At 42.1% G+C, this 27,552-nt stretch overlaps 1 long non-coding RNA gene across 41 annotated transcripts in view; it reads right to left on the bottom strand.

Moving 5' to 3' along the window:
• The window catches only part of LOC102401727, a 478,204-nt gene that overhangs the window by 176,392 nt on the left and 274,260 nt on the right, over window positions 1-27,552 (bottom strand). Inside the window, exon 7 of one of the 41 annotated variants that reach the window (XR_006544421.2) lies at window positions 1,513-6,600. The exons of 39 other annotated variants lie outside the window; for them this stretch is intronic. This is a non-coding gene — a long non-coding RNA (uncharacterized LOC102401727). Of the gene's footprint in view, window positions 1-1,512; window positions 6,601-27,552 lie in introns of those variants that run through there. One more of the 41 variants, XR_006544427.2, reaches the window with a different exon arrangement.

Below are 27,552 nucleotides of genomic sequence, written 5' to 3'. Positions count from 1 at the left end.
AGTTTTATTGAAACACAGCCATGCTCATTCATTTACACTGCGTCTGTGGCTGCTTTCTTACTTTGCCAGTGAAGCTGAAAAGTTGCAGAGACTTTAAGGACCACAAAGCCTCAAGCATTTGGTGTCTGGCCTTTTATAATAATAATAAAGTTTGCTGCTCCCTGACCCTACACCATTGGTGAGTCTCCAGAGAGAAGACGTCATTATTCTTCTCTAGAATCTGGCATCTGGATTCCCCTTAAATCACTCATTTGTTAATCAACTAATGTTTGTGAATCATCTACTATGCACCAGGCACACAGATGAAAATCAGGTTAGAGACTCATGGAGAAAAAGCAGATAAAAGACCACACAAGGATGGCTCTAATGAACTAGGAGCCTGGAGAGAAAGAAGCCTAAAAGGCATCATCCTGAGAGAATCAGACAGGTCTAAACTCAATTCATTACAGAAGTCAGCAGAGGATTGAAAAGAATAGGGTTAGTTCAGTACTCTGCTTGGCAAAGTCAGGGCTGGCCACACACAAGGATAACCCACTCATACTTCAAGAAGTAGGAGATGAAAGGAAAGGAAAGGAGGAACCAAACCAAGACAACTGTGACTCATGCAATTCCAGGAAGTATACAGCTTAGCCATTTAAATGTTTTTGAAATGCTATTAATTGCTTAAATAACGATGTCTAAAGTCTCTGGGTTACAAAATGCTTTCATGACTTCACCAAAGACACACACTAGCTCACTGCAGATCTTCAATATTATGAAAGTGTTTGGGTGGTTTGGAAGAGACGTTGCTTGCTAGTGAGATCAGAGGTGCCGATCATCTCCAAGCATCTAATGTTATTACCATCAGCTCTGCCCCTCAAATTTTAAGGATTACACAATGTCAGGTGTACACAGAACAGAACACAGGAAACCTATCACTAGAGAAGCCAGTCTCACGTGTGAGCAGAAGGTAGATACTTACCTAATGAATAAGTGATTGATGCAGTGATTGACCATGATTGCTCCTTTGGCTTTTTGATCAATGGCACTGGCTGAAATTAACACTATGAACATACAGAGTCAAAGTGAGTACCTAGAAGTTAAGCTTAATTATAGCAAGGCAGCATAAATAACAGTCTTGTTTTGTTTTTGATCCACCTAACAGAATGGATAAAAGCCACAACAATGAAAAATTCTTCACAACCTAATGATCAAATAAGACTTACACTGAATTACTTCAGTGTGATTAATTTATTATGAAACAGACAATAAACATTTGATTTGCCCGGGTACCTGGACACAGGCTATAGTCAACATAAAAATTAAACATCTGTCCTTTAACAAATGTTAATAAATCTAGGTCAACATTTTCCCCTAAGTGATTTTAAAGAGACATTTTATCTCTATAACTTTGAACTTAAAATATTTAAATGATCATCCACTGACCCAAAGAAGAAGAGTTAAAATGTTCACTTATTAAAATAATAAATGAAATGGCTTCATTTTTGGAAGGCGCAGCACACAAAAGCAACCTTTTATTCAAAAAATATACATTGGTATTTTATTCAGTAAAGAAAAATCACTAGTATGTTTGGAAATCTTTACAAAAAAAATGTTATTTGGGGGATTCTCAAAGCTAGTAAGGGTAAGAAACATCAATTACAACATCAGAAAATACACTGTTTTAGCTTGATGTTATAGTTATATGATGAAATGTAAACATTGCTGGCTTAAAAAAGAGAAAAGACTGATGAGTTTCTTGGCTATGGTATCATTCGATCATTTTTTTTTTCTTTTGACTATGATATCTGGTGTAAGTGATAACCACTATATAGACTTGAATACTTTTAAAATCCTAAAATGAAAAGAAAACCCCACATCTAAATTTACTTTTTTTCCACATGGCCAAGGAATCCAGTGTTAGACGTTTATAAGAAACTACATTCTTCCTCTCCCTAACGTAGCCAAGCTCCATGTGTACTTGTGATATCACAGCATGTTCTTACAAAAATTAATTTCAAATCAAAAAGGCAGGATAATGATTACTTTCAGCAGAGGAACAGATAAGGTAACAGAAGGACACTGTGGATAAAGCACAGATAGTATGCAATTAGAAACAAACCAAAAAAAAAAAAAAACCAAAGTATTTTTGACTATATATTGTTTTAATTTTTATCCTGATGGACTTTCAGTTTCCATTAAAGGAGCTATTTTAAAAAATCTGCCTCTGGAAAAGATCTATTAAAAAATCACAAACTCAGAGATACTTGGGAGAATACAGGAGTAGATAAAAAAAAAGGGGGTGTCATCATATAAAATTGATTATGTGAACTTTCTACACGCACTGCTTATATGAGCAACCAGGAAAAACAATATGCAGATAAATTCAGCAGATACTTTTTCTTCTGGAGAAAAAAAACCTGTACATTGTTTAGCCAAGAGGGTAGGGTGGGAGCAGTTAAGTTTTATCCACAAGAACAAACACCAGGCTGGCTTTTAAAAAATAAGCCAAACCCAAAATATCCCAGAAAAAAATACTTTGTAATTAAAAAAAAAAAAAAGTGTTATATATATTTTTCTCCCCCATCCAAATCTGGAATCCTTACCATCTTATTTTAAACAAGCCAGAGACTGCAAGCTTCTATCTGTTTGGATAGAAGAGAATTTATATAAATGTTTTGTTCAAGCCCAAAAGGGGGAGAGAGTTTAAATATACAGTGCATGAAAGATGCATGCCCAACTTCAAAACAGTTTAGTGCACAGAAGAGGAAAAATAATCTAACCTTCTGTTAGTCATTCTCAGCGGTCTTTAAGCTTAAATATCTTGCCATTTGCAACATCATTTCCATGACCCCCGACTTTAAAAGAGATTAACCGAAATTTCATAACTGCCTTGCTCTGGCGGTTCTTTGGTGGGGGAGAACCAGAGGGTCAAGGAACAAGATGGACACAAAAATCTGTATTTTGCACTCTTCCTTTGCACTTGAGAAAGAAAAACGGGGCCGATCCATCTGTATAATACTAAACCAAATCTCTTTAATTCCAGTCAGCTTTTATCATTCAGTCACTGAGTCTGTGTGTGGAAAAATTCAAGCTAATTCCCCCCTAGCAACAGCCTCAGCCTATCAGAAGACTGGATGCTCCGTGCAGCTGCCAGCCAGAGAGAATAACTCTAAGTAGGTCAGGCCTGTATTTCTAAAAATGCTACGGTCTAGTAACCCCACTGTCCCGTCTGTCTGCCCTGCCCCGTAATAACCTCAATTGCTTGGTGACACAATGACATACTACCCTGTTAGAGAGCAATCACATCATGCTACATTATTCTGCTCCGAGCCTGACTGCTGGGTGAAGGACCCTCGGAGGGGACAGCATTAATCAGGCAGCCATTCACGTCCACCCGCACTTCAGTGGCGAAATGGGGACTGCATTAATGACCAGCTGTTTGAACTAACACAAACAAAATCATGTCTTCCACCCTGTTGGGTGCACAGAATACACCATTCTGAGCCTGCAGGTTCCGCTCCTTGACGAAAGCGAAGAGGTACATTAAAACGGGCTCCGGCCACGCCAGCTCCGGCACCCCCAGAGTAAATATATTTAAATTATCTGACAGGCGCGGCTCCAAAAGCTACTGATTGAATATGCACGGCTTTCCCGGCCCCCGATTTCCCCCTAATCCACATTAAAAAAGGAAACGCAGACCCGGGGAAAGCAATACGTAGACGGATTTTAGCCAGGAGGCCGAAACCCGGGGAGCTGAACTAAAATTGACTTCTCTTCGGGCAGAGAAACAAAGCAGGGCGAGGAGTAATTGTGCGGCGTGAACACAAATACAAATACGGCATGAATGCCGTGGAGGAGCGCTGAAAACAAATAAGAGTAAACATCCCCAGCCTCCCGACCAATCAGCTCCTCCCACCGGCTCTTTGTGGGGCTGGAGTCACACACACGGCAATCTCTAAGCGCCAGAGACAAGGGAGGGAAGTGAACGTGGCCTTCGCCTCCCCACCACTGCGGTGCCCCGACTTCCCACGGGCTTACTAACAGACGGCTGTTTGGCTGCGAGACCGCCAAGGCTCCGGCAAGGTTTACACGGGGGCCAGCAACAAAAATCAGAACCCCGCTGCAGTTGCCCAATTCCAAGATGCGATTTTTCGCATTTAATTGACCCTATTTCATCTGAACTGTAACTTTTAACTCCTCTCCACGTGAATGCACAAAAACCGAGCAAACAAAAACTCTGTGTGGATGCAGAGATATGGGGAGATTGGCAACAGCTGCTTGGGGCTATTGGAGGAAATACCGTGTATTGACGCAGAGCGCGCTGATATTTACATGCACGATTCATCTGCATTTTTAAGGGTTCATAGTTTCGTTTAATGAACATACAATATCCCTCCACCCTCCCCCGCAAATGGATAATCCAGCCTTCAATTATGCAGAACCCAGCAAGTCTTAGACGTGTAATCCATCAGGATTTGATTTACAAACACAGAAAAATTCCTGACTCCATTTGCCCTGGTTTGAACTAGGTTTGATAACTTAGTTATGACTGTCTTCTTCACTCTGTGGCACACATCACACAGTTATTCTTGGAGAGGTGCAGGCGCTGACGCAACCATGAACCACTAATTACAAGCTGCTGACATTCTGCTTGTCTATGCAGCTTTGAAGTTCTAAAGTCTGTTTTTCTCTCTGATGGGCTTGCTCAGTTGCATTCTCCTTCCCTCACTGCTCCCCGCCCCCCATCATCCCCTCTTTCCTTCTCTACACTGGAAGCCTTTCTGCACGTGCTATAGGACTACCTGGAGCAAATCTCTAAGAGAGATCAGCTTCTCCAACCTGCTTTCTTTGCATTCCCTCCCTGCTCTCCACCGCACAGAGATCTACAGTTTCCAAGTACAGTAATCAGGTCCCCACCCAGCCCCACCCGCAGGAATGCGCCAACAGCTGGCCAAACATAATCCAACACACAGAGCCGCCTTTGTAGAAATAGTAACAAACAGTGGAAGGGCCAGACAGGCGTCCCAGAAGAGCTCCCCATGACAACTGGGAAAGCACCTCACCCCCAGTTTTGAGCTGGGCTTGGAGCACCAGAGCCCACACATCGGAATCTAAAACAAGCCTCAGGTGCCTCCCCCAACCTCACCAGAGGCTGTTCCAAGGGCACCCGCGTCTCCAGATGGCAAGGTAGATGCAGGCTTTCTCTATGTGGAGCATGACTCTGCTCTGCCACATGGCACACGCCCTCGAAATGCGACATCGTGATCCCAAATCTCATGAACAGCATCCGCACCTGAATCTAACCAGCTACCTTGAGAGCTGGTAGGACCACCTCTTTCCTACAAAAGGATTTCTTTTTTTAATTATAGGCTGATCCGGGAATTCAGAAACACGTAAATATAAGATTGCATTCATCTCCATTGTACGCTTAGCATCTGAAGCCTGTGGTAGCCAGCTGGTCTCAAAGTCATCTGGGATACATTTATTTTGATTAAATTGATCAGATTTCTATTTACTGGATAGAATTTTTCATCATACTGAATACAGCTGTGTTTACAGGGGATCTGTCGAAGAAGAAGCAAACAAAACCCTACAGTCAGTCCGAGCGAAGCACAGAGCATTCAGAACTTCAAGGAGTTAAAGCTGAGGAGGGTTGCTTTCACATTAACAAGAAAATTCTGCATGCAGCTGCTTTGGCCATGCTCTCTAGCTAGTCAGGAAATGGGTGTTGAGCTGAAGCTGAAAATACAAGCTGCAATCAAGCCTGATCCAGCCAAGTGACAGACTTCCTGTGTAAACTGGTCAGAAATTGCCCTCTTTTCATGTCTCTACATGCATGCACATGCATTTAAATCCATGCTGCAAGGCTGATCTTCTCCCTGGGGACACTGGTACAGTCACCTAGCCCATCAGTTTTTTCCTTGACAGCACCGGGGACATCCAGACTACAATTTACAGTTCTTCCACCCATAGACTGGGTTATAAATTATGCCTTCCTCCCTAGAATGAGAATGCAGGGCCAGCGGCAGACAATCGAACGGCATTCCGCCTCTCCTCTTTCTTCTCAGGCGCTCCCTCGCTCTGCCTTTCTCCAACTCTGCATCGTCGGCAGGCAGGCAGGCAGACACATCAGAGACCAGGTTTATCCATCTTCAGCTTCACTCTCAAGTAAAATGCCACCACATCTCGCCATGGGTCTTTCCTCCCAGACTAATCCCCAAGAGCAGCCTGAGCTGGGTGCGCCGTGGGGAAGACCAGTGGGCACTGGACGGATCAAATTCCTAACTTCTCCTGCCCGGTCCTTGGTGTTCTTTCTATCCATCCCACCCCGGGTCTTCTCCCGCATCACCCTGTCCTCCAAGTCCCCTCGCCTGCCTGCGAGGGGACCCCGGCCAGAGCTCCACCAGCAGGTCCTTCTTCTGCGCTGCGTAGACCGATGATGCCGGGTTCCCGTGCGCCATGAAGAAGCCGAAGCCAGGAGACAGCAACAGCAGCTCAGGTAACCAGGAGAAGCTCGGCGTGCCCGCAGCGATGCAGCCCTGGAGCTGTGAGGAAAGACGGTCTGGCTTCAGAATAAAAAAAAGAAAGAAAGAAACACAAAACAGCGCAGCTCAGCGCCTGCGGGGGTGGGAAAAACAGACACAAACATTAAAAAAAAAAAGCAAGAGTTAAAATCAAATTTCAAAAAATATATATAATACATAGATCAGGGTACTTCATGCGACTTTTATTTCTGATGTTTCTCCGGTTATTGGCCTCCCCGCCCCCTCCAAAATCTCTCCTGTCCCCGAACGCTACTGTCCATGAGTGCCGAGTCACAAAGGCTTTTGCTCCAAAGTGCTAGCAGACCCAGCATCACATGAGAAGCCACATGACAACTGGAGTCGGCTGCTGATGTGGTCAACTGTGTTGCCGAGGCAGGGGGAGTAGGAGGGAGACAGAGCTTAAGTGAGACATGCCCCTCTTGTGCTCCAGGAAGAAATTTCCTTAAAAGAACAATGAGAAAAAAAGGCATCTCTGAAGAAATGCTAGTGAATGCACCCGGACTTGCAGACATGCACACTTAACATAGCCTAGAGACACTGTGGGTGCTTGGAGACATTTTGAGGATGCTGTACCTCAAACACAAGCTGGATGGCAGCAATATTATTTCCAGTTTGTATTAGTCAAAGCTTGATTCCACTTAAGTGGATTCCTGAAAAGCACACGCCATGTCTTCATAGCATGATCAGGCTTGGAAAACCAATTCTATTATCTCTCCCTGCAATCTGCATCTGAACCTGCATTCTGAATAATTTATTTTTAGACTAATAAGATGCTGGCCAAGACCGCTCCCTTTCTTCTTGGGTGGGTGGCGCAGGCAATATTCACCCAAGTGGGAAAAGCTTGCCCCTTTGTAGGGAGAAGAGTCGATTTTCATTATTTTCCAAAAATGCACTTTCTCATTTAAAGGCGTACAAACACATAATGAAGTTCTCCTGCAAGTAAGCATTAAAAACAAGCAAAATGTTTCTGCTTCGCTGAACTAAGCCTCATACTTTCCCTGTGGCATCTCAGGCTGGCGGATGGTGGTGATATTTTTCTGATGATGCTCATGGCTGCAGCTAGAGCCCTTAAGCCACGTGGATATTGCTACTCCTCAGCAGGTTGAGAGCGAACAACTGCTTTCCAGGGCATCTCTCTGAAGAGGTGCTGTGCTGCCCAGGTTATATTAAGGTTATATTAGGGCAGGTAGGAGAGAGATGGCCTCAGGGCCTTGTCGAATCCATCAGTCATCCCAGAATTAAATACGCTGCCTATATACAGCATCCTCCCCATGGTGTGAAAGGTATGCCTCTTTAGAAAATTCAAGCATGCCAGCTAACTAGAAGGAGAGCATCAGTGAACAGGTGGCAGGAATTGTCTACAACTTGTCTTACTGAACTGTAGGTATCAAGGTGAGCAGCCCTTCATTCATTCAAGTGCGTATTATAAGCTTCCAGGTGTGTTTGCATCAAGGATTGTCCTGGACACTGGGGAGAAGACAGGCACGGTCTCTGCCACCCAAGAGCTCATGGTCCAGTAACCACATGTGTCTTTTTACCTTCGAGGTCAACCATCTCCCAATCTCGATACTCCAAAGACATCTAAGGAAGAAACCCTGCGGTTTTTCATGCCTTTCCGGCCATCAACCTGTACGAACTCTGGAGTTCTATGGATTCTTTCCTTACAAATTAAGGAAATTTAAGATGTCTGCTTGAATTTAAGATGTCCTCTCCAGTCCTCCATTCCAGAGTCTACGCTCACGCACTCACACCGGCACAGTCCACATTCTTCTCTGTCACCTCCTTCTTTGTTCTAGTCCATTGGGCAACCAGCCACTAAACAAAGCTTAATAAACCACCACGTTCTGGATGTCCAGACCCCCTTCTCCATGTGGTCTGGGCAAACCTTCCAAAACTGAGGATGGCTCCTTATTTCTTCAGGTGTACATGCTACCAGTAAAAACACTGTGTATCTGACGCTACATCAACTATGTCAGTGGAGTGGTCTATTCCTGACCCTCTGAAGACATCATCCATTGAATCAGGAAAAAAATAGTAATTTTGGCTTATTTTTGTGAGTAACTAGGCCTAGAGCATGGTAAGGAAACCAAAGACACAGGAGGCACTGCCCCTGCCCTCAGACAATGTGTAATCTCTGCAGCCTGTGCCCTACTGGCACTAACCGTGTTCTACCTTGAATTGCTCTCTCTTCAAGATTTATTTCTTGTAACAATAATAAACAGGTCTAAATCTGCCTACCAAATGAATGTTGGGTAAACAGTGCCCTAGAAGGTCTGAGAAGGGAAAGACGAATTCTACCTAAATGTCTGCCAAGGTCCCCAAAGAACGCTGAGATCTGCAGTGAGCTATGAAACATCTGGCCAGGGTAGGGGGCAAGGTTTGGGCCATAACAATAAGAGTAACAAGAGGAACGAAACACTAGCCCTTCACTTATGCCAGGGTCTCCTCTAAGCATTTCACATCCCTGAAGACAGTCAATCCTATGAGGGACTTAGTGCTTTAATAACCTCTTTTCAATGATACAGAAGTACCCATGAGAGGTTAAATAAGCTGCCCAAGACTGCACAGCAGGTAAGGGCTAACAGATCAATACGTCTGACCCCTAAGCACCACTTTTTAACTGCCATGCTGTACATCCTTGGAGCTGGAAACCAGAAAGGTGAGGGACACACAATCCTGACTGAGGTGCGTGAGGGGATCAATTCAGTTCAAGCAGAGGGCAAGGTTTGTAGAAGTCAGACAAGAGCAGGGAGAGCCATATTAAAAGGCTAAGGCGTTTTACTCTTATCCTAAAAAGCACGTGACTTTTCCATTATTGTTCCAAATTATAGGAAGACTCTTCTGGTGGTTCAATGATAAAGAATCTGCCTGCAGTGTAGGGGACGGAGTTCAATCCCTGGGTCGGGAAGATCCCCTGGAGAAGGGCATGGCAACCCACTCCAGTATTCTTGCCTGAAGAATCCCTTGGACAGAGGAGCCTGGTGGGCTATAGTCCATAGGGTCGCAAAGAGTCAGACATGACTGAAACGATTTAGCACACATAGTTAAAATTAATAGAGGGTGGAGGAAAGACTGGATATAAGGAGGCTGACCAAGAGGCTCCTGCCATAGCCTGACTATAAGGGTCCACTGCCTGAACGCAGTAGTGGCAGGAGAAAAACCAAGAGGGGTTCTAGAGGCTTTATGAAAAAAGAAATAACATTACTGAGGTGTTCTTGGGGACAGGGAAAAATGATAGCAAAGCTGACTGCATGTTTCTTTAAACCTGGATAAATTAATCAAGCAGTTCCCTGAGCTCAGAAACTGATCTCCTCCATCCTTGTTTTTCCGAGCACAATACTTGATACATTTTTTAAAAATACTGAATGAATCAGTTAAGTAGATGGAGGTAGAAATGGGAAAAATAAAGTGATGCTACACAGAAGAAAAAACTACAGAAAATTTAACATCTCATAGGATATCCAAGGGGCAAGCTCCCTCATGAAATTAGATACATAGAAATAGCATCTGTTTTCTCTCTCTCACCACTGGCCCAGATTTTCAATGATACCTGCTTTCACCCATCATGCACCTTAAGGCTCCTCTTCAGGTTCGTTTTGATCAGATGCGCCAATTCCTCCCTGCTCCAGCCATGTCAATCTTTGCTCATCACCTGCAGACCCATCTTATCCAGGTCTAGCTCCTAATTTGAACACTGCACTTATTACACCAAGGCAGTAAAATCCATAACCAGACATACTTTACCATTCTTTTATTTTTTGATACACAGCAAAGTGGGGAAACCACACAAGTTTATCACCCTTCGCATACAATCTTAGCTAACCAGAATCCTAAATTAACAAATGTACCTCATTTCTTAAGTAGCTAATGAAGGTTAATATGACATACTGCTTCTGGCTCTGGAAGTAAAAAGGGGTATTATTGCCTCATATTATAGCTGGGGAAAAAAAGTGTTAATAATCTTTCTCATCAGCAGTAAAGAATTGGGCTTTTAATACCCAGATATATTTTAGTAAAAGGCTAGTATATCATCTCTAAGTGGAGTTCAAGAGCAATGTTAGATAACTAGGGCATTTCAAGAGCCTACTTATACTAGAGACCAAGGGAAAAAAACACAGTGAAAGCCAAATTTATCCCTACATTGTTGAAGGAAAAAAGAAAAAAAAATGCAAATTTATGTTGGGAATATTGTGATATTGCTTTAGATTAATTCCAGTGATTAATCTTTAAATATTAAGATAGAAACTTGGATCTGGAAAATAAATGATTCTGAGTAAATGGGTAATGTAATATGTGAACAAGGTCACTGTTTTGTTCAGTGACACTCACACCAATGTGTTATGTGGACCTTCTTGGGTAAGACAGTGTATGAAGCATGATGGGAGAAGAAAATGAACGAGGCACCATCTAGGTCTGCAAAGAGCTTATGAGACTCTCACCCAGGAAGACACTTCCCTCCGTTTGACAAAGGGAACCTACTGCTTTTGACAACAGCAAATAGAGGGGGAGAAAGTGGAAGCAGTGACAGATTTTATTTTCTTGGGCTCCAAAATCACTGCAGATGGTGACTGCAGCCATAAAATTAAAAGACACTTGCTCCTTGGAAGAAAAGCTATGACAAACCTAGGCAGCATATTAAAAAAGCAGAGACATCACTTTGCCAACAAAGGTCCATGTAAGTCAAAGCTATGGTCTTTCCAGTATGTGAGAGTTGGTCCATAAAGAAGGCTGAGCTCCAGATAACTGATACTTTCAAACTGTGGTGCTGGAGAAGATTCTTGAGAGACCCAAGGGAATCAAACCAGTCAATCCCAAAGGAAATCAACCTTGAATGTTCATTAGAAGGACTCTTTCTGAAGCTCCAATACTTTGGCCACTTGCTGTGAAGAGCCAACTCACTGGAAAAGACCTTGATGCTAGGAAAGATTGAAGGCAAAGGGAGAAGAAGGCAGCAGAGGATGAGATGGTTAGATAGCATCACTGACTCTCCTGGGCAAATTCCAGGAGATAGCAGAGGACAGAGAAGCCTGGAAGGCTACAGTCCATGTAGTTGCAAAGAGTCAGACACAACTTAGCAACTAAATAACAACAAAGAATAGCAGAGGTTAGTTAAAAAAAAAAAAATGAATATGGCTTCTTGAAAGTAACTCAACACATTAGGCCACACTGAGGTATTACCATAAAAGAGCGAGCTTGGGTGATACGAACCTCAATGAGTGTGACTCTTTTTTAAGTTTCTTAAGTGAATAAGAATGCTATGCTTTGTCTCTGCAATATCTCCTGGGAGATACTGATGATGAGAATGTAGAGAAAAGAAGGATCTCTCTGGGCTTATTCACTAGGTTTCCAGAGGACTGAAAACTGCATGCCATGTTTTCTAACTTCCCCAAAATGGATGGATGGATACTGAATTAAGATTAGCTCTTCACAAAGCAGAATGACAAATGACTAATAGTTGGCTGCTGGCAGCGCCCTGGTTTCTCCTCTCTTCTCTTACCTAGTATTATGACCCTGATACATTTTACAGGGGCCAAATGGCAATTTTAAGGTGGAAAGACTGTGTTTGTTCACCTGTGAGTGGTTTGACCTTAGACTTCGCAGAGCACTGTCAGGAAGTCAGTTTTTCCATGCTCTTTACAGTAAACAAAGACAGTGTGGCTGAGATCCAAATGTTACAGAAGGTCAGGGACCAAACTGCCTCAAAGACAAAGAGACCGCTTCCAGAAATTGAAACACAAAATAGATGTGAGAGCCATCAACATTCCAAACTGTGCTCCTGTCCAGTGTTTGGTTCAAACAATGTGACACATACCCAGCGTCGAAGCATAATAGAAATAGAATCATAAAACCCCAGGTGCTGCAAAGCACCTTAAAGGTCATCTCGTCCAACTGCAAATTTGAATTGTGAACGGTGCCCTTTAAAATATCTCCTCCATGCAACACCTCCAGCGACTGAAAATGCAGTACCCCGGGAGGCAGAAACCCATTCCATCTTTTGAAGCCCTGAGCCAAAAGGTCTGGTGCCTCGCTGGAGCTTCTATTTACCAGCCCTCAATTTAGAAGCTCAGGCACTCAAGTTTAGGGTGCTTTTCACATGGATGTCTCTCAAATATTAGAGGGACTCTGTCATTACCCATGGGCTTCCCTGTTGGCTCAGCCCTAAGAATCCACCTGCCAAAGCAGGAGACATGGGTTCTATCCCTGACTCTGGAAGAGTCTCTGGAGGAGGAAATGGCAACCCACTGCAGTATTCTTGCCTGGGAAATCCCAAGGACAGAGAAGCTTGATGGGCTACAGTCCATGGGGTCACAGAAGAGTTGGACACAACTTACAGACTAAATAACAACAATCATCACCACTCAGATGGTTCTTCTCTACATCTAATATGTGCAACTTCTTCAGTCACTACTCTGTGACATCTAATCCATTCAACATCCCATTTTCTAGTCTCTGAATTCACGCCAGTTTATGGGTGGCCCTTTGAAAGATCTGTCACATGAACACCAGGTCCCACAGTGTGGCCACACAGAGTGAACAGTACTATCACCTCCTTCCCTCCAAGAGGCCAGATCACAATCAGCGCAGCACCATCTGCCTTTGGTCTCCAGGAGGGCACACCACATTGGTGACTCACCGGCTCACCTGCACCCTTGTTCATACACGTTCCAAGTGAATCGTTGGACAGCAGCTTTATGCAACTATATGACCATTTTTGTTTTGCTTTTGAGCAGATTCTATGGTAACAAAAAGGAAAGGAGTAGTAGGCAACATAACTGCGTTTGTGAATACACACACCGTCTCTTCCATGGGAAGATAAAATCCCCACAAGGCAATAAGTACACCTTCTGTTTTTTTCCTATATCACAACAGAACTGCATAAAATGAAATACCTCTGATGATGCAGAACAGCCTAGCCCAGGAGGAAGACCACTGGACAGGAAGTCAAAAGCTCCAGTTCTGGTGACCGTTCCGCCACCATCTTTTTATTTGCTGTCACAGGTAAGCCATTCATGTCTTATTTCTTCAGCTGCAAAGTGAAATCTTCAGCATTTCAACAGTTTATATGGAATTTTCATTTCTAAAATGTGTTCTTTAACACAATGGTATAAATAAAATATTAACTCTTGGCTAAAGCTTCCTAAGAGCTGGACACAACTTAGCGACTAAACAACAGCCAAACAACATTTCCTAAAGACTTTCCTTGACATTAGATAAGCTTCACATTCAACTGTCTCAAAACAAGTGAATGGCACATTCACAAATCAGAAAGTTCCTGTGTCCAGGGTTGTTTGTAAAAGATGCTGCCAATTAGATAAATTAGGTGAGTCTGACCGGGGGTCCTGGAATCTTTACCCTCGGATGAAATAACCGTTTTGAATAGGTGAACCAATTACTGAGATTCTCGGGGGTAAGGAATGAAATAAATGTCATGATGTGCTATCATTGCTTCCCATAATCCAAATGTCTTCTGAAAATGTCTTTAATTAACTACACAGAGAGAACCTTTAGGTTGAAAAGATCTAGTTTCTTTCACATTTTTTAACTAGAACCATGACAACAGAGTGGCCTGATGGCAATCAGCAGTTCACACGATGGGAACACTATTCACATTCTCAGTCAGACAGGAAAGAATGATGGCATGTGGTCATTAACAGAATACCCATTCATGGTGAGATCTTGCGTTACAGTAAAATTCACTCCACGATGAGATTCTAAGGCACATTCCAACCTACATGATGATAACCTGACAGACCACAATAGTTCATCTTCTAAGTATCTTATTAGACTACGCAATTTTTCTCTTAAAGAAACTACAAATTAAAATTGGCAAGATAGGCATGATTTTCTCAAAATCGGAGCCCGGTTTGGGGCCAGCCTTTCTCTCTGCTCATCCCTCACTGTTTTGAGTTCAGCATCATCTACAAAAAAGGACACTTTGAGTGTCCGGGCTCTAATACTCTCTGCTTATGTGTCAGAAGCTTTTTTTTTTTTAAGGTCTTCTGTTCTCAAGATATAAATCATCCAACTATCTATGATCTTGGACATCCACAAGTCACTCATGCACGCATCCATGCTGAGTCGCTTCAGTTGTATCCGACTCTGTGTAACCCTGTGGACTCTAGCCCGCCAGGCTCCTCTGTCCATGGGGTTCTCTAGGAAAGAATACCGGAGTGGGTTGCTGTGCCCTCCTCCAAGGGATCTTCCTGACCAGGCACTGAACCCAAGTCTCCTGTGTCTCCTGCATTGGCAGGCGGGTTCTTTACCACTAGCGCCACCTGGGAAGCCCCCACGAGCCATTCTGTCCCTACTTTCTCTCATTCTCAGAAGCCTCATGGCAGAGCCCCTGGTGTAATGATACTGTCTCAGTCTCAACCCCCTGTCTGGGAGTCAGGCAGAGATTTCTCTAGCTCAGCCTGGGTCTGAGCAGCAAAGGTCATGCGGCCACCCAGACAGCCCGACGAGAAGCTGAGCCTATGCGCTGCACATGTATTCCAGACACACACAGCGCTGGGAAGAGAGACTGATGCTTTCTGGTATCTGCAAAGTATAGCTAGGTAGCCAATTGTTACATAATTAAGTGCCTAATGGTACTTGATGTGAACAAAAGTTGTAAACATTAGCTTCCTGTCACCCATATAATAAGAGATTCTAAAATGCAATTAGCACAAATGACCATGTCTCCATTCAAGTCATGAGGCAGACTTTTAGAGGAAACTTTAAAATAATTGAAATGGCCATGTTTAGGATGCCAAGTGCATACAGATAGTTCATTGGCTGTTAAGACAGTGCAACTTTGTCAAGCAGTCGACGCAGGCATACTTCTGAAATCGAGTTAGATTGTGCATCTCACTGGCAGCAGGGCTCACCTGCACCCTTTGCTACAGGTTCCTCAAGATCAGTACCGTTGTGTTACGGTGCCTATAGGAATGCATGGATATGGGAGGTAAGAGTGCTGGGAATGCAGTTTCCAAATGCACAGTTTATAGACTCAATGGGTAAGGTCAGAAACATGGGCTTTCTTTTGTTTTAGATTTTTTTTTTTAATGTGGACCACTTTTTAAAGTCTTAATTTGTTATAATAATGCTTCTGTTTTACGTTTTTTGGCCTTGAGGTATGTGTGACCTTAGCTCCCTGACCAGGGATCGAACCCACACTCTCTACACTAGAAGGTGAAGTCTTAACCACGGGACCACCAGGGAAGTCCCTGAGCTTTCTTAAAAATTTCTGGAACATGAGATTCTGTGTGACTTTAAGTGAACTGTGGCTCAGTGATGAACTTTTTCTTCATGAAAGTAACTGAGCTTAACTTAAACACTGGTTCTTGACCCTCTTTTAAGTGTACACACATGCATTTTGTGTGCAGAGGGGTATTAACTGTATACCTATTAATGTGATCATAAAGTTAGGTAACTGATGCAATTACACAAGTACATAAAATTATACAAATATGTAGAAGAGATCATTAACACAGATCACTCATTTAAATTTAATACGTTGGCTTTAATTTTTGATCCTCGAGATCTGAAAGACAAATATTTCTTATTACTGAGGATATTCCAAAGAATATTTTTGTAAAGAATCTAAAGAAAAAATTTAGGTAATTATCTTAAAGTGCTAATATAGACATAAATATAGCAGCTATTAATATGAGTACTTGGAAAGGAGAAACTTATTTGTGCCAGTATACTAAAAAAGACAAAGGCAATCTTACCACTTCAAAGTGACTGAGGTTGTAACTAGCCATATCTATCAGTAAGATTATCTGATGTAATGACTGTTGTGAAACATTGGAAAAAGAATAATTCTAATAATATGAACACTTAATTATTTCTTAATACATGCTAGGCAGTGCTCTGAGCATTTCACATTTAATTCTCACAAGGAGAACTATGAGTTAGGCATTATCTGTATCTCCATTTTACAGATGAAGAAACTGCAGTAACTGAATGTTAAGTACTTTGACCAAGGCCACACAGCAAGTAGGTGGGAGAGCCAGGCTGCAAATTCAGGCAGGTGGGCTCCCAAGTTCTGGCACCAGACTCCATCACTCTGCCTTGCATCTTTTTCCTTCTTTCTCCCCTCCCCGACCAGACCCCAGTCACCAAAATATCCAGCTGACTCTGCTCCTGGGACTGTCCAACTCTTCTCATTATCATGAACACAACAGCAACATTCAAGGAAGAAAACACAACATGTCTAATGACATGTTTACCTAGTGAGAAATAATCAAATGGCACACCATAGAGTTTTAAGAAACACTGAAGCAGGGCACCAAAGCTGGCAGCTTTGTTCATAATGACAGAGACAGTGACTAGAAAAACATGTGAGTGTATGAATTGACATGGGGGGCTGAGACCTGGCTGGGAGTCATCGAGAGCCAGCTAGGCGGGACTAGATGGGAAGATGAGGTAATAAACCCAATCGAATAATCATACTGATGACAGCCAGTATGTATTCGGCATCAAGTTTTCTACAGGAGCTTCAGAACCACTTAGTCTAATTTTTACAACAATCTGCAAATCCACTATTAGTTTTACTTTACAAATGAAGAAATGGAGGCTCACAGAGATGAAGTAACTTTCTCAAGATCAAAGAGCTAATAAACTTTTGAGGCAGGATTTACACCTTGCTCTGACTCTATAGCTTTTGCTCTTGAGATTGGAGTCATGTTACAATAGGTCAAGTTCAAAGCATTAGCCAGATCAAAAAAGGTTAACAGAGAAGTCGAGGTGAACAGGATCAAACCCCACACATACGAGTCATTAAGATGGCACTTAAGCCAACACGGAGCTCAGACAGTAAGACCACAGATCAGAGGCGGCTTGCTCGTTGGCTGTGGGCTTCAGTCCTGTGCTCGCTGAGTGTAAATGCCATCTGACTGGAAGCAGAGTTGCCTGGATCCTCTCAGAGCCAAACAGAATTAGCTTCTACAAAGACTCTGGGGAATTAAGCGCAGTATAAGTAAACACAGAACCAAATAATCTGAGCCCTGATAAAGTCTGAAACAACACGGGAACTAGGAGTAGCTAAAAGAAATGACCAAGATGGAAAGAAGAAGCTGGATAAACTGGGGCCACCTATAGGATAGAGCCATGCCTGTAATAAGCCACAGACAACAAGATGGTGAATTCTGGATGAGAAGACATGCTGATGAGATGGAAGAACCACCTGTTTTATGTAAAGGTCCAAATAACCAGATCACAGTGGACAGCCACTCAAATCATGCCTTCATAATACAGAGTATTATTGAGAATAACTCAATTCACAGGGAGCTTCAGGCAGGCAGTACCAGATAGCCTGTCAGGGAAAAAAGAATGATAATTATAGAAAAGAATCATATCCTCAGAAAAACAAAAATTAATCAAACTAAGTTTGTAAAGTCTATCTTACAGACACATTGTCTGGAATCATGCTCTCACAAATACTGATTCTGATTTTATGCCAATGCATTTAGCTAATTTAATGGTTTTGTCCTGTTACTTCTAAACTAGGTCTCCTCTCATAACGTCTTAGAATCTTCCTGGTTTCTTAAAGCATCTTAAGAAATTCAGTCACAAAGGATGGGATTTATTTTCCAAAGATTAAACAAGGATGTAATGGCTTATCTGTTGTGGAAAAATCAATCGTATGACAATCACATTAAAAAAAATGTGAGTGAGTCAAATCAACTTGAGGTAATACTTAATCAAATACAAGTAAAACTAATAAGCAAATGGCATTGAATTAAGCTGAAACACTACCACCCATAAAAAAATTATTTTTTTAACTTTTAGAATAAATTTGGATACAGGGAAACGTAAAAGATAAGGTAAAGGGAGTTCCTGGTATTCCATATAACTAAACCTTACACTGATCACAATGAGTAATTGACACAGTATTAACAAAACCCCATATTTTTTTTGGAGTTCCTTAGTTTTTAACCTAATGTCCTTTTTCTGTTCCAAGATCCTTCAAGGATGTCCTATTGCATTTATTTGTCACGTGTCCTTGGGTGCTGCTTAGATGTGAGCTTCTCAGACTTTCCTTGTTTTTGATGGTCTTGATCGTCTGGGAAGCACTGCTCAGGAAGTGTGCAGAATGAGAATGTCTTTCAACTTTGGTTGGTCTGATGTTCTCTTTATGGTCTGACAGGGTTATAGGACTGGAGGAGGAGAACCAACCTGTGCCTTTGCCATTCTCATCACATTATATAAAGGGTTCAGTTCAGTCGCTCAGTCACGTCCGACTCTTTGTGACCCCATGAACCACAGCACGCCAGGCCTCCCTGTCCATCACCAAATCCCAGAGTCCACCCAAACTCATGTCCATTGAGTCAGTGATGCCATCCAACCATCTCATCCTCTGTCGCCCCCTTCTCCTCCTGCCCTCAATCTTTCCCAGCATCAGGGTCCTTTCAAATGAGTCAGCTCTTCGCATCAGGTGGCCAAAGTATTGGAGTTTCAGCTTCAGCATAAGTCCTTCCAATGAATACCCAGGACTGATTTCCTTTAGGAAGACTGGCTGGATCTCCTTGCAGTCCAAGGGACTCTCAAGAGTCTTCTCCAACAATAAGGTTCAAAAGCATCAATTCTTCAGCACTCAGCTTTCTTTATAGTCCAACTCTCACATCCATACATGACCACTGGAAAAACCATAGCCTTCACTTGACAGACCTTTGTTGGCAAAGTAATGTCTCTGCTTCTTAATATGCTGTCTAGGTTGGCCATAACTTTCCTTCCAAGGAGTAAGCGTCTTTTAATTTCATGGCTGCAATCACCATCTGCAGTGATTTTGGAGCCCAGAAAAATAAAGTCAGCCACTGTTTCCCCATCTATTAGCCATGAAGTGATGGGACCGGATGCCATGATCTTAGTTTTCTGAATGTTAAGCTAAACCAACTTTTTCACTCTCCTCTGTCACTTTCATCAAGAGGCTCTTTAGTTCTTCTTCACTTTCTGCCATAAGGATGGTGTCATCTGCGTATCTGAGCTTATTGATATTTCTCCCGGCAATCTTGATTCCAGCTTGTGCTTCCTCAAGCCCAGCATTTCTCATGATGTACTCGGCATATAATATAAAGGGTACATACCACCAATGTGCGTTTTATTGCTGATGTGACCACATGAAAGACTTTGATCGATCGTTATCCTCAGATCAATGGGAAGCCATGGAAGAGTACAAAACCAAGGGAAAATCATCAGGCTGGCCTTTAGAAATGAGAACTCTGGCAAGAGGGTAGGAAATTTACTGGAGGTGATGAGTAGACAGAGTGAAAACAGACAGATCTTTTTTTATAGTACTTAAGATGAGACAGGATGGTATCTCCAGAAGGGGTTGGTGGTAGTGTAAACATTGTGAAATACAAGCTTTCACTAGAAATTTAGTAGGTTGAGTTGACAGGGTGATAAACTGGAAAAGAGATCACGGAGGATGGAATCTACTTGTCTGGCTTGTGTAAAACAACAGGATGGCAGAACCACTCACTGAGGCAGGAAACATCAGGAGTGACCAGACATTTTCTTCCAGGAACAAAACACCAAAATATGATGCATTTTATCTTGGATACACTAACTTTTTTTTTCTTGGACTTAAATCATCTTTATTTCAACTTTGCTTATTTTTTATGACATAGATGCATTATTGTTTCATCACTTTCAAACCTGCCTTATGTCTTCCAGTTAACACTATGATTTATTTTTGCAAGCAGACTGTTGAATCAAAGCACCACATTTACTAATGATGGTGGATTCTTCTGAAGTTTTTTTTTTGTTTTTTAAACTCTTATTACTAAAATGCCCCTGGGTTATATAGTGCAATGTGGTTTGTTTAGGATAAATGTGAAAAGGCCAGGATGTCTGTCTTTGCTCGGGTTCCTAGCCACTGCATCTCATTTGGAAATAGTCCATTTCAGGTAGTTACCTCTGTTCCAGGGGAACCTCTCCTTTATGTTTGACGTTTTCCTTCCTTTTCTTCTTAGTACTTCATGGAAGTATCTGACATGAAGAGATTGGATACATGACTCTCATGTGCCCTTAGAGCTGAGAGAGATGTTTATAGGCAACTGAATACCATACATATGGAGATAATATAAATTCATGTTTCATTCACAAATTATACTACAGCTAAACATTCAAGTGGTTCCTGCCATTTTCCAGACACTGTTTTAAGCAATTTACATATATGTACTCATTTTGTCTTTAAAACTAGATGAGGCAGGTATTATAATTATCCTTATTTAACATAAAATGAAAGTGAAAGTGTTCACCATTCAGTCATATCTGACTCTTTGTGACTCCATGTACTGTAGCCCGCCAGGCTCCTCTATCCATGGAATTATCCAGGCAAGAGTACTGGAGTGGGTAGCCCTTCTCCTTCTCCAGGGATCTGCCCAACCCAGAGATTGAACCTAGGTCTCCTGCATTCTATGCAGACTCTTTTAACATCTGAGCCACCAGGGAAATCCAACATATAACTAAACTGTTAGAAATTAAAAGACACTTGCCTAGCCCACACAGCTGGGATATAAACCCAGGCACTCTGCCCTTGGAACCTGTGCTCTTACCTGTCATGCTAAGCTACCTCTCATTACAAGTCAGGGAAGGAGATGAGACTATTTTATTTTTTAATCTTTTGGCTGCACTGCACAGCATGAGGGATCTTAGTTCCCCAACCAGGGACTGAACCCGAGCCCCCTACATTGGCATCACAGAGTCTTAACCACTGGACCTCCAGGGAAGTCCCCAGAGATGAGACTCATTTTGGAGACAGTAGGGAGTAACACAGAAGAGGGATTTCAAGGATATCAACATTTAGAAACTAATTAGACCTCTTTTTATAGTACTGTTTGCAGAAGGGAACGTATTGCTAAAAATACAAAGGAAAAGGAACTGAAACAATTTGGGAGTCAAGAGGAGCTGGTGTTCAAAAAAGATGAATTTTTTAAATGCTATTAAGATGTTTCCTAAGAAAAGGACCACGGGACTGATAACAGAAAGCCACTATGAACTTAGGAAAAGCTGCTTTGATGGAGTGAGGAAGATGGAAGCTAGACTACAGAAGGGGAATTTAAAGGTAAGGAAATGAAGACAGAAATGCTTTCAACAAACACGGATAAAATCGGGGAGGAAAGAAAACAATACCTGTAGTGGGAATATGGAGTCAAGGAAGGGTTGTTTGTACATAAGATGAGAGAGCTTTAATAAAGCTCTTTGCTTTTTTGTGCGTTTTTTTGCCATGGATATTTCAATCTATAAATTGACCATATGTGCATGTATATATATACATACACACACAAGCCAACATATACATATGTATCGGCGTGCGTGCTAAGTCACTTCAGTTGTGTCTGACTCTGCTACCCTATGGAATGTGACCCAACAGGCTCCTCTGTCCATGGGATTCTCCAGGTAAGAATACTGGAGTGGGTTGCCATGCCCTTCCTACAGGGGATCTTCCCAACCCAGGGATTAAACCCACATTTCCTGCATCTCCTGCAATGGCAGGCAGATTCTTTATACATAGTTATCATAGCATACATATGATATTACTATAATGTTATTTTGGCTTATATTCTCCCAGGAAATTTTCTTCTCTGCATATATAAATATATATATATATATATATATTTATATATGCATATATGTTCCTTATATTTGGGGATAGATCACTTAATAGCACTCTTTTTTCATGATAAACAATATGTCATGGGCTGAACGTCCCTCTTCCTCCCTTCAGACCACTGGGACTTAACTGCTATTAAAAGCCAATGGAAAAGATGCAGTTGAGAGGGGGAAGTGGAGTATACATGAGAGAAAAGAGTCCATCAATAGTGCAAATTTGTTCAGCAGTGAGCAGGGGACAGATGTGAACCAAATATATTCATGCATATTCATGCAGAGCCAGTGAATGAAATGATACTCTACATAACATACGCCATGGTGGTGGTGTAGTCACTAAGTTATGTTCAACTCTTGCGACCCCATGGACTCTATAGCCTGCCGGGCTCCTCTGTCCATGGTATTCTCCAGGCAAAAATACTGGAGTGGGTAGCCATTTCCTTCTCAAGGGGATCTTCCTGACCCAGGAATCAAATCTGGGTCTCCTGCCCTGCAGGCAGATTCTTTACCAACTGAGCTAGGAGGGAAGACCAACATATGCCACAGAATAACAGATCCAGGTACTGCCTACTTCCCCAGTTTGCTCTCACATCATCCTCACACTGGCTTCCTTGCCTCTCGGCGATCTCCGCCTGCTTTAACATGCCATCTTCTTCTTGCTTCAGATATTTCATACATGCTCTCGTTCTGACTGAGAATATTCTACCCTCTGCCCTATGCCCCACCTTTTCCCCCAGGTTCTATCCTGGTAAAGACATTCAACACATAGCTGTTGGATGAATGAACTGTGTTCAAGACATGTGCTGAAACAAAAAGCCCCCTGAAACTCAATGTGATTTTGGCTATTTGTTTCAATGCAATTCTCCATCTAGTTACCAATAAAATCTATTTACCAATATAAAACTGAGTCAGATGGTTAGATAGCATGACCAACTCAATGGACCTGAATTTCAGCAAACTCCTGGATACAGTGAAACTCCTGGAGTTGGGTTGCAGTCCACGGGTTCGCAAAGAGTTGGACACAGCTTAGCGACTGAACAACAACATCAGGCATCTTAACTTCATCTAGTTAGTCACATTGTTAAACCCAGACTCATATTCTTCACTCCCACAAATACAGAGAACATACATGCCATTTCATTATTTTATCAAAAAAGACCATGAATTCCCTCCCACTAAGACAGAAAGCCAAATCCTAATCAGAATGTCAATGTATTAATATACAAAGAGATGTGTAACTATCAATGCAACCAGATGCTCTTGTCAATCTGACCAACACCCTATTTTCATCCCAGACAAGCTTCAGCTATAGGTTGATGAATCTTACATAAAAATGTGGATGAGACCAGAAAACAGTACTGTGAGCAGAAACCCAGGAGGTACCCAACACCATGGACAAGAGTCTGAGTAGAAGAGAGGAAGTGGTAGTCTCTATGCAAGGAACATGCCTGGTTTTCAGAATATTAGCAGGGGGTCTCTTGTCAATTTGTCTTGTGATGAAGTGAAGTGAAAGTCGCTCCGTCTACAGCAGATCTTCCCGACCCAGGAATTGAACTGGGGTCTCCTGTATTACAGGCAGATTCTTTACCAACTGAGCTATCAGGGAAGATCCCCTGTAGAAGTCTTGTGACTAAGCAATATTAAAAAGTGTGTGCTCACAGTTCATGTCCATAATGTCTTAAATTTGCCAATTTACCCTTGCAATGGAGAGAATTAATGAATGATCATAAAGCATACTTTGAACTATGGCATGTGATACTCAATTATCTAGAATATGCAGGAGTTTCACAGACATGATCAGACATCTTGAGAAGTCTATATTCTAACATTCTCTAAAAAACAATAGTTCAAGTGTTTAAAAATCCTCCCAGGATAAAAAAAAGAAGAGGCAAGCTACTAGCCTTATAGCATTCATATAACTAGGCTCCCTTGTTTTATAAAACAAGACACATGCAGGGTGGTCAAAACTAACATAAATCGAATGAGGAAGAAGATTCAGAATCTATACAGATACACTTTCAAGAAAACTGGGCAACTAGGAAGCCTGAATGAGTAATAGAGGCAAGACAGATTTTTATTTATTGTTTACCCATAGGTTAATGGCAAAATGTGAGCCTGCATCTTGGTTGCAAAGAAGGAGCAGAGGAGAGAGAAAAACTGAGATAAAGGAGAGGGGAAGAAAAACTGACTCAGTGACTCTTAGAATTAACCAGGTCAATTTTATGGATGAGAACAGACATTTTCAATGAGAGTCAAGAGAAAGAAAACCTTTCAGCTGTAGATAATAGTGGATATGTAGGAGACAGAAGATGGAGGGGATTGTAAGAGATGGTATTAATCTTCTCTGTAAATTATAAGGAAAGGTGAGATGGTGCTATATGGTTCATGACAGAAGGGGGAAAAGTGGGCTCATGTTACAGATACGAGAGCACTATCCTTTTTTACCACATGCCAAATACTTAGCACAATGCACAGCACACAACGGAAACTCAATAAATACGAACTGAATCAAAGAGTTCAATTTGAGGAATTTAGGCATACCACACGAAGAAGGCAATGGCACCCCACTCCAGTACTCTTACCTGGAAAATCCCATGGACGGGGGAGCCTGGTAGGCTGCAGTCCATGGGGTCGCTAGGAGTCAGACATGACTGGGCAACTTCCCTTTCACTTTTCACTTTCATGCATTGGAGAAGGAAATGGCAACCCACTCCAGTGTTCTTGCCTAGAGAATCCCAGGGACGGAGGAGCCTGGTGGGCTGCCGTCTATGGGGTCGCACAGAGTCGGACACGACTGAAGCGACTTAGCAGCAGCAGCAGCAGCAGGCACACCGCAAAAGGCAGAACAGCTGACACGTCAAATGAGACTAAAAGCTAAGCAGGGAAAAGACTTTTCACCTCTTTTTAAAGTGAAAGTCACTCAGTCATGTCGGACTCTTTGCGACCCCATGGACTACACAGTCCATGGAATTCTCAAAGGGCAGAATACTGGAGTGGGTAGCCTTTCCCTTCTCCAGGAGATCTTCCCAACCCAGGGATAGAACCCAGGTCTCCCGCATTGCAGATGGATTCTTTACCCACCTCTTTTTAAGGTGTCCTTAAAGATATATGCCCTATTACTGAGTTCTGGATGTTCAGCAAGGATCTTAGGAGGAAAAGACAGACAACCTTCCCGGGGCTATTCAACTCTGCCATCCTCACACATTCACAGAAAACAGGTAACCACTTCATGAATAAGTAATTACTGACAGCTGGCAGATAAGACGTAACTTTCTTATCCAACACCCAATCCTCTTCAGCAGAGATGCACAACACAGAAACGTTTAGTCAATCACACTGCCAGTTGGTCACCCAGCTCTGCAGACCACACAAAAGAACAAAGCAGGCAAGCGGAGGCCTGGAGACTTCTCCGTGGCCTGCATCGGTCTAGATAAATGAGAAGGCCAGGTAATCTGTGCTTTGTATTCTACAGATGGCTTTCTCATGTCTAAAACCATTCAAATCTGAAAACAAATCCCTCTCAAATCCAAAATCACGGCCAGTCAACAACAGGGAACGTAAGGCATATTATTAAGTCTCTTCTGGGGAAAGGCTGTTGACTTGGATTCCCGGTGACGTGGGCGCACGACTGTTACGGATGCTGTGTTCAGGTGTCATTTGAATTCACATGATATCTAATAAATCACAGGATGTTCACTTGTCCTATTAAAACTGCATTCTACCTTACCAAGTCTGAATAATTTGTATAAAATGGATTGCTGCAGTTCTCACTAGAAGGTCTAATTGCATTCCTGGTATAACTTAAAATGATAACCTTATCTTAATTAGCAGCATGATGCAGAAATGCTTTCGAAAGCCTCTGAGAATTAACCTGCATTTTTAAACTGGAGCCCTGGGGCTTTAAAAAAAATAACTTAAAAAAATTCCCTATTGAATATGTGAGCCGACGTTAATTTATCAAAACGACAAAAGGGAATAATCATATTGTGAGAGACTAAGCAACACAACTAACACCTCCTCTGATCAAGCAGTTTGTACTGCTCTTTGCAGAATCACACACGATGTAATTCTAAGGCCTAAATCTCTGTGATGGCCACTGATTCGCCGCACCCACAAAAGAGTCTCTCTCGGTTTATTCTAATGAGATTCACCATCCATTATAAACGGAATGCTACAATAGTGGAAATGAAGTGGACAAACTCGGTGGGTATATAGTGTCTTCACAGGGAATTAATCACCATACAGATCCCCTATGGCATGCCCTCAAGTTCCCATACAAGGCCTTTCTCCCAATCAATCCAAGTTCAATTAATTCTGGCCTTTCTCATCCATCTCAACATCTCTTTCCGGCCCACTCACATTTGAAACGTCTGCACAAAACTCCAAAAGAAAAGGGCTTTCTGTGGGAGAGGTTATAGTCTGTGTATAATCGCTCTGGTAAAGAGATGTACGTTGGCTCACTTATGACAATCATAATCCAACAGAGCACACAAGGATATATGAAAATTAACATTTCAACCTATTATACTGTATGATGGCAAGATTTAAAGACTTTGCAGTCATCATTGTAGAAACCCAAAGCAGATGTTAAAGAGTCCCCATTTCAGTGCTTGCAAATTGAGGGACATACTAGAGTACACACTACGCAGCTTGGCATCTATCCTCAAATGCCCAGCTAAAGAAACATATTGGGTACAGTTTATTATCGTCCAAAACTCAAACTAAAGTCACGTCTAGAAATGTTAAATACATGCTATTGTAAGTGAACTACTCTCCCAAGACTGGCCCTTGAGATTTGTGGTTTCTCTAAGTTGGTACCACTTGGGGAATAAAAGACTTCCTATAATACAACTTGGCATTTCCCTATCTAAAAACAGGGTTCTTTATGGTGGCTCAGACTGTAAAGTATCTGCCTGCAATGTGGAAGATCCCAGTTCGATCCCTGGGTAGGGAAGATCCCCTGGAGAGGGGAATGGCAACCTACTCCAGTATTCTTGCCTGGAGAATCCCATGGACAGAGGAGCCTGGCAGGCTTCAGTCCATGGGATTGCAGAGTCAGACACGACCGAGTGACTAACACTTTCACCTTCACTTTTACCTAAAAACAAATATGGCTCAAAAAAATTTTAAGTATTTTCTTCCTGCTAGAAGTTAAGGAGCAGTTTTGACTAATTTTAAGAGGTCAGAGCTAGTAGAGCCTATTGTATAGGATATTATCATTAGAACTGAACATAAAACTAGTAGAAAGCAAAGAGGTATAAATACTTCTCATATTTGAGATTGTAACAGATTGAAGTTCCATCTAGCTTAATTTATGAGCACAGAAAATAGTAATAATAAAAACACAGAAGATACAGGTACATACTACTATTAATTCAAAATATTTTTTAAAAATTATCAGTACCTTCATCAGTAGCATTAAAACACT

The sequence above is a fragment of the Bubalus bubalis genome, chromosome 2 (genome assembly GCF_019923935.1).
Source record: "Bubalus bubalis isolate 160015118507 breed Murrah chromosome 2, NDDB_SH_1, whole genome shotgun sequence".
Taxonomy (NCBI): domain Eukaryota; kingdom Metazoa; phylum Chordata; class Mammalia; order Artiodactyla; family Bovidae; genus Bubalus; species Bubalus bubalis.
Note: the sequence above shows the minus strand (reverse complement) of the source record. Positions and strands in the feature narration are given on the sequence as shown.